Below are 13325 nucleotides of genomic sequence, written 5' to 3' on the forward strand. Positions count from 1 at the left end.
AAGAATAAAGTCTTTCACTTTCTGCTTCACTTGTAGTAGAATACTTGTAGGACTGGTTCCTCCCATGGTGGAAACTAAAAAAAAACGAACTCTGCGAGTATCAGTGTTAGACAGGTTGAAATGCATTTAACAAACAAACAAACAAACAAACAAACAAACAAACAAACAAACAAACAAACAAACAAACAAAACGATTTTAATGTTTAACATACTGTTTATATTGGCGGTATTATTAGAAAAATTAACTTGCCCATTTATGAAAAAAAAAACAACAACAAACAAAACTTTGACTAGACAGACGAGCAAATTTCCCAAAATGTTGAGGAAAAAATTGAAAAGAAAAGAAAAAAATAAACATTTGAGAAAAACACATTACAGATTCAAGATGCAGCATGTTTACGAGGAAAAACTGAAATCATCAACAACGACTGCAAAAAATATGCAACAAATATGCTTCCACAACCTGAAGACAATGTGATTGGAGTGTTGCTGCTGCCTTCCGTTGTCTAGTATTGACATAATTTAAAAATTGGAAATTTAAAGCTTGTTTGTTTACTGTACATTTTATACATATCTCCGTACAATGTTTTTCAAATTTTCTATACATATATTGTACATTGTTACCTGGATATACCTGTATGTCTGTATGTTTATAGGACCACCCACCTTTTATATTTTATTTTCCCTTGCTGTAAGAGCTCTGTAACACCGAAATTTCTCATCCGTGAGATAATAAAGGTTTATTCTATTCTAAATGTGCCCTTTTTATTAGCTATTCCACTAAAAGACAAACGTTTATTTTTTTTCCTTTTTCCAAGAGAAGTTCAAACTATGCACAGTTAACATAATCGGTTTAAATCCATTTGTCACTTCATGAGTCTTTCATACAACAAAGTTCATTAAAACAAAGCTGTCATTATAAAGGGTCGGATTTATTAACGAATGGGCTTCTTCTGGTGTCAAAAAGGAACTGTAGGCACCTGTAATATTTTGGATATTTATAATTAAACTATTTGTATATATTAGAGCTATTTCTTATATTTTTTGACTTTGTAACATATTGTATTATTTAATTTATTAGCAGAGATTAATTTAAATCTGATGATGCTTAGATTAATTCACTGAATTCCACCCTTATACCAGCTGTATACTGTCTGGTATAAACACAGTATATACTGTCAGTGTAGGGCATATGCCAACATCCTGTGGAACTGCTGACATCTTGTGGAATTCACTTGTATAAATAAATAAGTCAGCTGATCATAACCTGTACATTAAGAAAATCTACTGAAGCTCACATTAGAAGTTATTGTGAGCTGTGATTCTTTGTGCTGACACCCAGAAGGCAAATGCAACAGTGAAAATGAATTTACAACCCAATAAAGTTTGTGGCAACATTTTAACTGAATGTGGCCATTGGCAGGTAAGTTCCAATAAGTCAGTGTTTCTGTCTATACCGTAATTCATCCAGTTCATCCAGAATCTCAAATATTAACAAAATAAAACAAAGTAAATCAGCTCCTTGGCTGGCAGCTATTAATTAGGTTAAAATAAGCTATAATCTTATAAATATTATCTAGCCAACATTAGCTTTCATTTGTTATTTAGAGAACATAAACACATAACACTTTTTAATTCATGCTTGAAGTCACATTACTGACCATCGATTACCAGAAGAAAATTGCACTTTTGCTTGTTTAAGCCAAATTTCTAATCTGCACCACAGATTCACTTGTGCTGTGGAACCATGCAGATGCTCTTGTGTGAATGATCTGTAACACCATGACATCAAGAACACACAACATTTAAACCTGTTTTTACTCTAAAGTTTACCCTCTCTGATAGAAAAGTTGGCAAAATTTAACATTAGAAGACAAAGTCAGGAAACAATAATAAACAATAATAAAAATAATAGTTATTTTAGGGGAGCTATGAGGAAATTTAGGGGTGATTGAGCATCCAAAAAATGGTCTAAATTTATCAGTGACTCAAAAGAACAAAATTTAAAATTAAAACCTGAAAACAAAAAAGCAAATGAATTGACAAAATATAATTATTTTATAAATTAGTTTTGTTTTTATTCACTCCGTATTCACTGTTTCCCCTGCCCCCCACCCCCACATGTATTCTCATGTTTCTATCGACTTTCATTTCTCTTATCTCTAAAACATAGCTCGAGCCCTACAGGGTCACTTCCACCTGCTCACTATAGATAACAATGGCATTTGCGATCATCGTGATACATGATGGAGCCATAGTCAACTTTCAGTCTGTCCTTCAGAAATTGCAAACAATAAGGAGCTCAGAGCCGAATGTAATCCCACCCCCACCTTAAACCTGTCACACCTACCACACCTCTCCACTATCTTGCTGTCCTCATGCATATCCTGCCTCATTCTCACATGCAGTACTTCAGTTACTCTCTAGGCACCCTATTGTTTGTTTTTTGTTTGTTTGTTTGTATGCTTTTTTTTCACATCCACATAGAGACAAAGGAACTCTTTCTGACTTTCTCAATATTTCTCCATCCGCACGTTCGCAGTAAACATCACATCTGTAGTGCTTTTTGTCAGCATGAAGTCATACTGCTGCTAAAATAAACATAAAATCATTAAATGGCTGTTGACAATATCTCCAGTCACGTCTAAACATAGAATACAGTTTATCAGAGCAAGAAGGATGAGCCACAACCGAGGAGCTGGAGGTATCTGGGAGCTCCAAATTGTTTGCTTAATATATAAATCTCATGCACATTTTTCTGAATTTGGGCACAGAAGCCAAAGGAGAAAAGGGATGTTTCAGGAAGAGGGTGAAAACCAGTAAACCCTCTATTTAATAATGGATTGGATTTATATAGCGCTTTTCAAGGCACCCAAAGCGCTTTACAATACCACTATTCATTCACTCTCACATTCACACACTGGTGGAGGCAGCTACGGTTGTAGCCACAGCTGCCCTGGGGCAGACTGACAGAAGCAAGGCTGCCATATCGCACCATCAGCCCCTCTGGCCAACACCAGTAGGCGGTAGGGTAAAGTGTCTTGCCCAAGGACACAACGACCAGGACAGAGAGTCCAGGGATCGAACCGGCGACCTTCCGGTTACAGATGCGCTTCCCAAACTCCTGTGCCACAGTTGCCCCCAAAGGATTTTTTGAACTCTGAATTATGCAAAGCCACTCGAGTACAGTCCAGGAATAAAAATATGGAGCTATACGTAATATCAAGTTATGATTTATAATCTCCCTTGTTGGCTGCATCACTTAAATGTAATCAAATACTCAGGATAAGCCTGAGTGTCATGGAAGACAACAAACATGGTGGGATTGGGGGTTTTGTCCACAACACTGTCGTACAGATCAGTGGAGGTTGTCCAAGTAGGAGTCCCCAGCCAGAACTCGGCAGACGTACATAAACTTCTCTCCATTTGGATTTGGCTTGCAGTAGCTGTCACGAGCAGAGTAGCTTGCATTGACAGCAAAATATGTGCCATTGCCATAAAATTGACAACCATGTCAATAATTTTCTGGTGATCTGCATCAGAGAAACTACGGATGGTGCTTTTTTTGCAGTTATATACGTCCCCGCTAAGTCACCTGGTGAAACAGAAGAAAATAACAGCATATTTGGATGATTTCCAGCAGTGGCAAGAACATAATCATCCTTTACGGAAATATCCAGAATTAGTCTAGAAAAGATTGCAATTGCAAAATCAGAATCAGAATACTTTATTAATCCTGAAGGAAATACAGTTCTCTTAAATTTTAGACGTAAACCAACAAATGAATTCTTGGGCCAATCCTTTTTTTCTCTTTACCTTCTTCCCTTGGGGGTGATTTTTTTTTTTTTAAAACACTTGCTGGTGTCACAATGTGCCTCAGTGGTCAACAACAGCACAACAGAACTCACTCATGGTACAGCACACTCTCTACAAAACAACAACTGTCAGTGACTCTGCACCACAGTGTAAACACAACATTCAAGATAACAGTTAAAAGTAACATAACCATAAACAATAAAACAAGAACATCTAAACAGCAGCACATGTCCCAAGGCATGATGGGAGAGAACTAGCTGCTCCCCCAACACGCCACAGTATGAATGGACTTATTAGTATTTTTTTTTTTAATTCAATGAAAGCAAGACTGAGGTTATTGTTTTCAGAACTAGTGGTGCGTGTGCTGCTCTTCTCTTGGACCAGGGGAATCTACAGCCCTGCGTTAAACCAACAGTGACTAACCTCCGTGTCAGTTAATCCAAAATGCTGTGGCTAGTCTTTTAACCAGGACCAGATCCCTCCACTGGTTCCCTGTTTGTTTTAGGATCCATTTTAAGATTTCATTTCTTTTAAAAACATTTAATGGATCAAGAAAACCATAAATATCTGAGCTAAGGTCTATTGATCAGCTGCTTCTAGTGGTCCCTAAGCCCCAGCTGAAATCCAGGGGCCAAATGTGGAAAGATCTTCCTGCCCATGTTAGGATGGCCTCCTAACACCTGTTTTTAAACCACATCTTAATACTCATTTTTATTCCTTGGCTTTTAACTCAGAATGAGTGTGATATAATCGGATGTGATGTTATTATTGTTGTTGACATGTTTATATTGTTATATCTGTTGTGTGCTGCTGCTTTTTACAGTACTCTGTTAAAGTTGTTTAAAAAAAAAAAATGTATTCAGAAATAAAATTGGATTGGACACTAAAAAAATGACACAATTTAAAAAAAACAAACCCAAAAGTCTTCCATGACCTCACTCTATGATAAGAAGGAATTTTGAGAAAATATCTGAATTTTTTTTTTTTTTTTTTTTTTTTTAAAAACACAAACTAACTGCAAGGAAATGCAATAAACTAGATTATAAATTGTATTTAGGTACACACAACACACTCTTCTAATGTGAGTATGTGAGTGTGTCAAGAAAGAGCACAACATGTCATAGATTTGAGAAAAACAACTGACCCCAAGATAACAAAATGATTTTATTTGGCTGAAAACTGTCAGGTTAGGGCTGTGTGCAGGCAGGAGTGGTGGTAAGGAGGACCCAAAGTGCAGACGCTCAGAGGCAAAAGTGTATTTCAAAACTCAGCTTTTATTGCTGGCAAACGTGACAAAAACCCAAAAAACACAAATAAACTTACATGCATGAGCAGGCAGAACACACATCGTAAATGGGGGTAGACCACAACACAGAGAAACACAGGGCTTAAATACACAGGGGGAGCAATCAGGGAATGGGTAACAGGAGGGAAACACAGCTGGGGCAAGCAAAACCAGACGCATATACATGAGACACGGACTTTCAAAGTAAAACAGGAAACATAACACAGACTGAACTAAAGACACAGACTCACATGCAGGCACTGCAACAGAGGGAACAGAGACGTGAGACCAGGGCAGACAGACACTGACTGGACACGGTGATATCCGGTTGTTCAGTCTGACGTCACTAGCCGTGTCTGGGTCTAAACTCCGCTGCAGGTCCATATATCAAACGATCACTATGGCATTACTGAGAGTTGAAAAACTGTCTAAAGTCTTTCATCTTTAATAAAATGATCAGCGTTCTGCTCTACCAGGTGTAACAATTGAGTTTAACATCCAGGCATCCATGAAAACGTAATTTATGACATTTAACGGAGTTAGAAGTTGCAGGGAGTTAGCTCGCTAGCTTCTATCTAAATACAATATAGCATGTCCTGACTGCGGGGTTTTGGAAACAAATTAAAACGTACAGCTCTGTTATCACTTCCAGCATAAATGAAGACCGAAAGCTAAACAGCAGTGACGTTTGTAGGGTTACTGAAGTTTGGCTAGCTGGTATATAATGATGTGCTACGTGACCGCTAGCGATACAGCTATGTTAGCATAACATAAACAAGCTAACTTTTTTTCCACTCGATAAAAGTTAACGTGAGTGTTCTCGGTGGTCAGGAACAAATGTAATCGCATGGCAGGATGCTGTAAAAGGACCAAACTTCAGCCTTATCACTGAGATAATCCATACACAATACGAGGTTAGTCATTCATATACAGCTGCATGGGCTGGGCTGTAGTTACATCCTAAGGTTCTAAAAACTGAGCTTAAATAAATGATTAGTGGTAATAAAAGCTGAGGGAGGTCAACAGTGATCGCTGACTGTTTTAGGAGCTTTTTGAGATAAAATAGAAGAAAATACAAAACATTAAACATGTTAACAACACGAAAGCTATATTAAACGCAGACTACTTTAGGCCCGGAAGTAGGATTCGTCACGTCATCACTGAACAACCGGATAGCAACTAAGGATACACAGAGATGCGAACTTGACAAGGGGATACAGCTGACAGGGGAGACAGAGCAACTAGAGAAGACAGAGACATAAACCCTAAGACAGAACTCAAAGAAACCAAAGACTAGAAATGACAAATAATATAATAAACTCAAAAACCCTGGGTCAACGACCCAGGCATCCTAACAAAAACATTAGAGGATTATTCATCACAGTGTGTTTAATCAGCTGTTGAAATGCTAAAGTCAGTTATCAGTTAGCACGCTACTTTAGTTAGCTTGGGCCCTTATAATCATCACGTTCCTCATAGCTTCCTGAATGACTGCATTCCAGTACAGCACAAGTTGCACAACATGGTTCAGCATAACCTACAAAAATCTGGTGGCCCAAAACTGACATTTGGATATGTGACAAAATGTTGAGGTTGAAATTCGCAGATGCCAACAGACTCAGTGACAAAATGTTTTCTCAATCTCACCTGTGCCAACGGCAGAAAATGATAGATGAAAAAGCTTTTCACACAACTGGAGTGCATCTTTCACAGTCTTGTTGATTTTTTACTGGGTCTGTCTGTCCAGCCAGGTGGAGGATCTTTTTACACTTCAGGTTACCGGGGCTCGTCAATATCATGCTAATATCAGCACCCAAAAGTGAAGATAATCGAAGGTAATGAACCTAATGAACCATTAAAAATTTGAGTGTGTACAAGGTCATACTTGCTCTCCTGATAATCTTATGTTAACACTAAAGATTTTGATTAACTGCTAAACTTGTTTCCAATTTATTATTGAGAAGACCTGACTCATTGTCATGGATCGCTGTGTGGCAAGCAGGAGGAGGACCCAAATGCAAAACTCACAGACACTGGGATGAACTCGAGAAACACAGCTTTAATGCTGGCACGGCAGAACACAGGAAATACAAAACTAAACTGGGGAAAAGTAAACTAACACTCGCAGGTAGACACAGGAAGATCCACACAACATGAGGGAGAACGCGACACAGAACTGAGGGAGACGCAGACATAAATACACAGAGGGTTAACGAGGGAAGTGGGAGCACACGGGGAACACAGGTGACACTGATAATAATCACGGGACATGGCAGGAGTGAACACAACACTGACGGTAGAGGTGAAACAGGAAGTACAGAGGTTCAGACAGGAGGAGAGAGAGCACGGGGGGAACACCAACATAACGGGCAGGGGAGACACGGAATAAACACGAAAGGGGACGAGGGCTCATGAATACACAGAGGGGCACACAGGGGGTGAGAGTCACAAAGGGAAAGCACTCAGGGAACAACACAACAGGGCAACTCAGGAAACAGAGCCTAAACAGGGAACAAAATACAAACATACAAGAAAACTAAGAACACTGGGCCAACATGGCCCAGGACCATGACAGTACCCCCCCCACAAGGGCTGGCTCCCGACAGCCAAAACCTGAGAACCAAGACAAAAACAGAAAACAACCCACCCAGGGTGGGAGGCGGGGGACCAGGACGGAGGGACCAGAACAGGAAACAAAAACGAACAACAGAAAACAGAGGAGCACAAGACCATAGTACAAATAAAGTTCAGGGGGCCAACCCAGAGCCCACCGGCACAAAAGTTCACGGGTCACACGGTCGGGGGGCCGACCAGGCGGGTGGCACAGGTGACAGAGCTGGTCCGGAGGCCGGCCGTGCGCAAGGCAACGGCGGCGACGAGGGAGACGACGGAGCAGTTCAGGGGGCCGACCGCGCGGAATGCAGCGGCGGCTCTCCAGTGTCAGGCGTACTGGCCGAGGCCCGGTGGGCACAGGACCAGTCGAGGCGGGGCCAGGCGAGGACGAAGACTCGGATGCTGCTGAGGCTGGACCAGGCGGAGCTGCAGAGGCTGATGAGGCTGAACAGGCCCCTCGGACCCTCCAGCGGAAACGAGGAGGTGCTGGCCGGGCTGAGCAGAGCCGCCAGCGGAGACGAGGAGGTGCTGGCCGGGCTGAGCAGAGCCGCCAGCGGAGACGAGGAGCGGCTGGCCGGGCTGGGCAGAGCCGCCAGCGGAAACGAGGTGCTGCTGGAGGGGTCCTCCTGAACCCCCAGCGGAGACAGATGCAGAGCCAGCAGGTGCAGAGACTTCTGGCTGAGGGGACGCTAACTGTAGCTGCACAGGGCACGCAGTCGGCTTAGGATGCAACGGCTGGGGCTGTGCAGAGCAAACAGTCTGTCCAAAGTTTGTCAGCACCACGCAGTCCTCAGCTGGCGGAGAAAGCTCACAAAGGCTTCCAGCTGAGGTTGGCAGTGTCTGAATGGGTTGCTGAGCGATTAACTCGGCTGGTGACTGAGCTAACTGAACTAGAGACTGAGCTGGTGACCAAACAGGGAACTGGGCTGATAACCAAACAGGCAATGGAGCAAGAAACTGAGGTGGTAACAGAGCGGATGACTGAATGGGTAATGGAGCTGCTAACTGTGCTAAAGTCTGGGCTGGCGACAAAACAAGAAACTGCGCTAATAACTGAGCTACAGACTGCGTTATGGACAGAAATGCCAGTTGTAGTGGTAGTTGCGCTTGTGGTTGAGCAGGTGTCTGACTCTGGGTTGCTCTCCTTCTGGGAACAGGAACAGGTGCTAGGCCTGGCCGAACACCAGCCATCCCCACCCGAGGAACAGATACGGGTGTAGGGACGAGCTGGGCTCTGGCTGCCTTTACCCTGGGGGCCGGTGTAGGTGCAGGAGCTAGCTGGACCTCTGTCGCTCCCACCCGAGGAACTGAGACGGGTGCAGGAGTCGGCAGGGTCACGGCTGACCTCACCCGGGGAACCGGAACAGGAGCAGGCAAAGGCAGGGTGTCCATCAACCCCACCCGAGGAACAGGTACGGGTGCCGGGATGAACGGCGCCTCTGCCAGGCTGGGGACAGAAGCAGGGACCAGCTGGACCTCAGCCACCCTCTCCCGAGGAACTGGTACGGGAGCAAGGGAAAGCTGGGCCCGCGCTGCCCTGGTTACAGGAACTGGAGGCGGAGAGCGAAGCACAGGAACAGAAACAGACACAGGGAAAATCGAGTTAGTGGAGCTAGAAGCAATGATAGCGAACAGAGAGTCATGGCGAGTCACTCCTGGCAACTCTGTAGGCCTTAAGCTGTCCATGTTAGGAGTAGCAGTCTCTAAAACAGTCATAGCACAGGAAGATCCAGGTTTAGCAGAGTCAGAGTCAGTAATACAGAGCACAAAGGGATCCGTTGCGGACACAGGAGCATTCACACAGACCGTTTCTAAATATACAGGTAGGAGAGCAGCATAGTTCAGGACTGAAGAAACACCATCCACAGTCTTATACATAGGAGGTACAGGAGTAGGGGAGTTAACACAGGCGGTGTCCAAGGCAACTTGGTGAGAAACTAACTCAGGAATAGTCAACCTGAGCTCCCCTAGCCGTTTACACATGACGGACGGTAACTTGTTGCACTTAACCTTAACAGTTGTGATTGAATGCACAGTCTTAGTGTTTTCAGAACCTGAGTTAACAGACTTCGCATCAGCTAGTGTTAACACGAGAGGAGCAACATTCTTTATCCCTGGAGAAACAGAGTCAGAGCTAGCAGACAAGGCAGGAAAAGCTAAATGTGGCAGAGGGTCACAAGCAACCTGAGAAACAGAAAGTGTAGCCTTTGGAGGTTGGCAGACACACTGTTCATTTTCCAGGGGGTCCCCTCTGGTTTCAGCAGGAAGAGGAACCTCAGGACAGTTTGTTTTAACACTTAGTTCACAAGTATGCAACTCAAAAATAGTCTTTTTCTTTTCTAAAGTGGGATTATCAGTCTGTGTGTCAATTACGGCTGACCCGGGAGGAGCAAAGGAAAAACAGTCATTCTCAAACATGGGTGTGAGGGTAGGTAATGCAGACTCTGGATTAACTGACCCAGAATTACCAGACACAGAGTTAACGGTCTCTGGGATGACGCACACAGAGTCTACAGTGCCAGAGTTTTTTAAGTCAGCCTGAACAGCAGTCTCTAGGGGGGCAATGAACTCAGTCTCTTGCTTAATAGGTGCAGAGGTGAACTTAGAAATGTTATGAGGCCTGGAAACAGTCATTTTCAAACTTACTGTTCATCTCTGATGAGTTACAGACGTGAAAAACTGCGGACTCAGGAACAGAATATTGTCCGAGTTGGTCCGACTTGGAAGTGGCATGGAAGAAACAGTTAGTGTCACTCACCACCGGAGTTTGCTCAGAAACTTTAGGGCGACGGCGGCGTGAGCGCCGTTTTCGCCGAGAGGGGGGAGGAGATGAGCCGGGCCGCGAATCCTCCAGCGGACTGGGCTGAACGTCCTCCGACCCCTCACACTGGAGAGGCAGCTCCGGGCGGACGCCTACGGTGGAAACAAGGAAGTCCCGGATGTGGGGGTGCAGCGCGCCGAACAGCCACGGGAGTCCGGACACCATCCGCTGTAGAATGTAGACGGACGGCTACGACCTCCCGGTGTTCGTCTCCTGGCAGCGCCTCCCACTCCTGACAGTGGTACTCCACCGTATAGATCAAATCCTCCCGGAGCTCAGCGGAGGGGTTGTGAGTTGCTGGGTCCATGTCGTGGTCGCGTTCTTCTGTCATGGATCGCTGTGTGGCAAGCAGGAGGAGGACCCAAATGCAAAACTCACAGACACGGGGATGAACTCGAGAAACACAGCTTTAATGCTGGCACGGCAGAACACAGGAAATACAAAACTAAACTGGGGAAAAGTAAACTAACACTCGCAGGTAGTGATGTGACGTTCTGTATCGAGGCTTCGAAGCGTGTGTCGAGTAATGGAGGGGGCGTTTCCGCGAAGCGCGTATCGAGGCTTGCTTCATTTATGGGAGGAGCTGAAAATGATGACGTCCGAAGCCTCGCTGCCCGGCTGTACCACGTGACTGGTTCAGGAAGCGGTTCGAACTGTACCGCGAGCTATGACAGCGATATACACCCCTCAGACTCCATTCAAAATGTGGGTGTTTGATGGAGAGTTGCGGTTAGTGAGAGAGAGTTAGAGACAGTTTGGAGAGAGGTTGGAGGTTTATGAGAGTGAGGAGAGAAAGTCAGGAGAGAATGGAGCCAGCTACGAAGAGAAGGATGTCCTCCCCTGTGTGGGAACATTTTGAGCTTATATCTCCCAACAAGGTATGTAAATTTCCACAGAAGATGTATTTTCATAATACTGATGGTGCAATAAAACCTATGTTAAGCTGTCTGTACTTTTGTACAAGGTAAGGTGTTTGCTATGTGCCAGGGAGCTGGGATATAACAACAACACCTCATCCATGCAGCAGCGCCTCTTCTTTCTCAGGAGACTGAAAAGATTCGGCATGAGCCCCCGCATCCTCAGGACCTTCTATCACTGTGCCATTGAGAGCATCCTCACTGGATGCATCACCACCTGGTATGGCAACAGCACCGCCTACAACTGCAAAGTTCTCCAGCGAGTAGTGCGGTGCTCTGAACGGATAATTGGAGGTGAGCTTCCCTCCCTCCAAGACATCTACAGGAAGCGGTGCCTGAGGAAAGCGGGGAGGATCATCAAGGACTCCAGTCACCCCAGCCATAAACTGTTCAGACTACTTCCATCAGGAAGGAGGTTCTGCAGCATCCGGTCCCGTACCAGCAGACTGAGAGACAGCTTTTTCCATCAGGCCATCAGACTGCTGAACACGTCATAGACACCTCAGCTTCACTACTGGAACTTCAACATTATGCACTCCATACTGTACAGTAACGCCACTGTTTTGCACATGTCTCAACTCTGTATATTTTATATATTTTATTTATTGTTTACTCTATTTAATTTGTAAAATATGTGTATACACACACACACACACACACACACACACACACACACACACACACACACACACACACACACACACAAAAAAATTTAGTATACACATCCAGAAATGCATATACTATTATATATTGTACATATATTTATTAGTTTCAGATGTAGCCATTCTCGTATTTTGCTTGTTTACATTATTGTATTTGCACAACTCTGTTGCTTGTGAAGCTCGCACACAAGAATTTCACTCACATGTGCTGTACCAATGTACCTGCACATGTGATGTGACAATAAAAGTGATTTGATTTGATTTGCTTAGGCACTATAGAGCTATGCATGAGAATAAGGGGAACACCGATTGTGGAGCAAGACCAGGTGAGCCATCAAATGCCATGATAATATAGCATGCAGTAATGTTACTAAATGATATAACAATATTATACAATGCAATAAGTTATGTGTGTGATATTTATATTTGTGCTTTATCTTTATTGTCTTTCCTCAGGAGAACAATCTCAAATAGATGAAGACCTGGTTAGCATGGTGATTGAGGACTCCCAGCCATTTAGCATTGTGCAGGACAAAGGATTTAAAAGATGTGTTAAATCATTAAATCCTAGCTATGTTCTCCCCACTAAAAGGTCATAAAAGCAGTGAAAATTTAGTTTTTACAGAATAAAATGTGAACAGGCAGGACTGAGGCTCAAAGCCTCAGTGTGTAGCTGTCCATACCTCAACGTTACAAAAGCACAGCCACTGTCCACACCCCAACCACACCTCACCTCACGGTAAATGATCATTTCCATTTTAAACATTTCCAAATGATCATTTTCCATACTGCCAGTATAAATATACACAGTATACTGCATCACTACAATATAGATGTTTTACACACTCCTTTTGTTGTTGACATTTACAGGCTGTGTGCAAAAGGCCTCACTCTTCAAATTCATGCCAACTAATATTTTTACGTCCAGTAGGTGTCCTACTAGAGCAAATGAAGCTTCAAGAAGCTTTGCACTGGAGTGAACCACTTGGATGAAAAGCTTCAGTGCTTCATGAAGCTTCATCTGCCCATCACTACTCGCAGGTAGACACAGGAAGATCCACACAACATGAGGGAGAACGCGACACAGAACTGAGGGAGACGCAGACATAAATACACAGAGGGTTAACGAGGGAAGTGGGAGCACACGGGGAACACAGGTGACACTGATAATAATCACGGGACATGGCAGGAGTGAACACAACACTGACGGT

The sequence above is a fragment of the Astatotilapia calliptera genome, chromosome 16 (assembly GCF_900246225.1).
Source record: "Astatotilapia calliptera chromosome 16, fAstCal1.2, whole genome shotgun sequence".
NCBI lineage: Eukaryota > Metazoa > Chordata > Actinopteri > Cichliformes > Cichlidae > Astatotilapia > Astatotilapia calliptera.